The sequence below is a fragment of the Tiliqua scincoides genome, chromosome 6 (genome assembly GCF_035046505.1).
Source record: "Tiliqua scincoides isolate rTilSci1 chromosome 6, rTilSci1.hap2, whole genome shotgun sequence".
Lineage (NCBI taxonomy): Eukaryota > Metazoa > Chordata > Lepidosauria > Squamata > Scincidae > Tiliqua > Tiliqua scincoides.
The window spans coordinates 4,497,758-4,500,978 of NC_089826.1; the positions used below are offsets into that span (position 1 = coordinate 4,497,758).

The 3,221-nt window shown below is 46.4% G+C and overlaps 1 pseudogene; it reads left to right on the forward strand.

The window, feature by feature from the left end:
- The first annotated feature begins 251 nt into the window (after window positions 1–251).
- On the forward strand, window positions 252–371 carry LOC136656546 (5S ribosomal RNA; annotated as a pseudogene).
- Window positions 372–3,221: the final 2,850 nt, after the last annotated feature.

The following is a 3,221-nucleotide window of genomic DNA, read 5'->3' on the forward strand; positions in this document are numbered from 1 at the left end:
TCACCACGGTGTGCAAGCGGCCTTATCCCCTCCCTTTCGGAGCCATTCTGAAAGACAGGTTCCATATGAAATAAAAACAAGAGAACAGGAGACTTGCAATTTCTCTTCCAGAATCAGTCAGGTTGGCATTGATACTAGGTTGGGAGTTAGCCGACCTGCTCACTTGGAGGGTCCAGCACTCTTGATCCCCCCTGCAGGTGTCTTTCATATACCCCACCTTGTCAATTCACTCCGCAGTTTGTGAAACAACCATATGCAGCAACTGTTACCCTGCACATGCCCGATCTCGTCTGATCTTGGAAGCTAAGTAGGGTCAGACCTGGTTAGTACTTGGATGGGAGACCGCCTGGGAATACCAGGTGCTGTAGGCTTCTACCATGATCTCGGAAGCTAAGCAGGGTCAGGCCTGGTTAGTACTTGGATGGGAGACCGCCTGGGAATACCGGGCGCTGTAGGCTTATACCATGATCTCGGAAGCTAAGCAGGGCCAGGCCTGGTTAGTACTTGGATGGGAGACTGCCTGGGAATACCGGGCGCTGTAGGCTTATACCATGATCTCAGAAGCTAAGCAGGGCCAGGCCTGGTTAGTACTTGGATGGGAGACCGCCTGGGAATACCAGGTGCTGTAGGCTTATACCAGAGTCTTTCGAGACTGAAGGTTGCCAACCAGGACTGCAATCCTGTGCAGACCTTTCTGGAAGTAAAGCCCATTGAGTTCTATGGGACTTCTGAGTAGTCATGCATAGGAGTGCGCTGTTGACCCAGTGCATTGTTCATGATTGGTGCTTGGTGGTGTCTCTTGTTCCTATTTCATCATCTCACTACCCCGAACAACACGTTGAATGTTTCGGCAAAGACATAGTTTGTTCTCATGCCTTATTTAGTTTATTATCCTGTCTTGCTTGTTTATGTTCAGTGGCAGGCTCTTTGCTTCACACTTCTTGAGGTTCGGCTCATTGCCCCTGGTAATACTGTCAGATTCCAGTTTAATCCATCTACCTCTTTTAATATGAACTCTGCACAGATATTTTGGACTCTGATTATCAGATCAGATGAACCCCCCCTCCCCCAGCCTTAAAGTTTATTTGGGAGAAATAAATAAAGGGCTCTTTCCGCAACTTGTACATCAAGCTTATTTCTTAGGTCATTAATTCAGGGTGTTTTTTATTATCCCAAATCAACCATTTCCAGGCTTATTTATTTGTCCCCAGTTCTATTTATCCTGGCAGGGATCTGTGATATTTTAGCTGTTTCTATTAATTTATGTTTCAGAATCTGTTACAGCAAAAACAACAGACTCGTCGTCTGATGAACTGAACTCTAGTCCATAAAAGCTTGTGTGGAAAGCAATGTGCTATTCTTTAAGCTACCACAAGGCTCCTTCTAATGTATCAGTGCTCATCCTTAGAGACTGTTGTAGCTTGGGAACTTCACTGAATTCAGCTTATCCAAAAAATGGACCACAACTTTGTTTACAAAGCAGAGTGAAAACCCTCCTCACTACTGGAACCTATTCAACAGTGCAATGCCACTGCTACTCTCCCAGTTCTAAGAATCACAGTGGACAGCAATGAATGTATAGACCATTATGGACCTGGTTTAAATCTCACCTACCATCAGTGACAATAGTAGTGTATATGCTAGAGGTAGTTGTGGGGAGGGGAGAAAATCAACATTTCATTAGGTTCCAGTTGATTGGGAATGGTTCTCAAAGGTGCTATTTAATCAAAACCACATTCGGATGTCTGGCTCATGGAAGGTCACATCTCTGATGAGCACTGAGTCATGGGAGAATGATGTTGTGAAGGGTCATCAGATTTAGGGTTTATATAAGCACAGCTTTCAACTCTTAATTGACTGTTTAGTAGGTTTCTCTGGGATGTGCTGCCTGGCTTTGATGAATCTCCATGGAGAGTAGGGTCAGCAAATGGCTGTTTGCATTGCCTGGAAAGGTCTTCCTTTAGCTAGTCAAAACCAGTATTCTTTGGCCACCTTCTGCAACATTCCCATTTGTGCAAAGTTTTGATGCTGCATAAGAAACTGCAATAAGAAACTGCATAAGAAACTGCCTAAGAAACCAGCCTGATGACATCTGGTGTAGTTCAGTCTGTAGAGCTAAACAGAAATCAAGACTTAGCTAGAACATGAAGATCACTGCATGCTGCTTTGAGCTTATTGGGGAAAGGACAGAATGCCATAGGAAGAGCTGAGCTGTAGTAGTAGTCTGAATTTGCATACTGAATGCTCCCTTATGCTTAAATATTATGCTACACTAGTCCTCTGTCCTCTCCAGTGCACGAAGCATGCCTTTGGAACTGCAACAGAAGGCATCTATCTCCGGACCAGATCAGATGGAAAGCTCTTCAACCTCTCCAGACTGAGAGCAAAGTCCAAAGTCCAGCTGAAATGTCTGCGTGACTTCCTCTTTGACGACAATGCAGCTGTCACTACCCACTCTGCCAAAGATCTCCAGCAGCTCATGAATAGTTTTAGCAAGGCCTGCCAAAATTTTGGACTGACGATCAGCCTGAAGAAAACACAGGTCATGGTTCAGGATGTGGACTCACCTCCCTGCATTACAATCTCTGCGCATGAACTGGAGGTTTTCCATGACTTTGTGTACCTTGGCTCAATGTTCTCCGACACTCTTTCTCTCGGTACCGAGCTAAACAAACGCATCGGTAAAGCAGCTACCACGTTTTCCAGACTCACAAAGAGAGTCTGGTCCAACAAGAAGCTAACGGAACATGCCAAGATCCAGGTCTACAGAGCTTGTGTCCTGAGTACACTTCTGTACTGCAGCGAGTCATGGACTCTTCGCTCACAACAGGAGAGGAAACTGAACGCATTCCACATGCGCTGCCTCCGACGCATACTCGGCATCACCTGGCAGGACAAAGTTCCAAACAACACAGTCCTGGAACATGCTGGAATCCCTAGCATGTATGCACTGCTGAAATAGAGACGCCTGCGTTGGCTCGGTCATGTCGTGAGAATGGATGATGGCCAGATCCCAAAGGATCTCCTCTATGGAGAACTCGTGCAAGGAAAGCGCCCTACAGGTAGACCACAGCTGCGATACAAGGACATCTGCAAGAGGGATCTGAAGGCCTTAGGAGTGGACCTCAACAAGTGGGAAACCCTGGCCTCTGAGCAGCCCGCTTGGAGGCAGGCTGTGCAGCATGGCCTTTCCCAGTTTGAAGAGACACTTGGCCAACAGT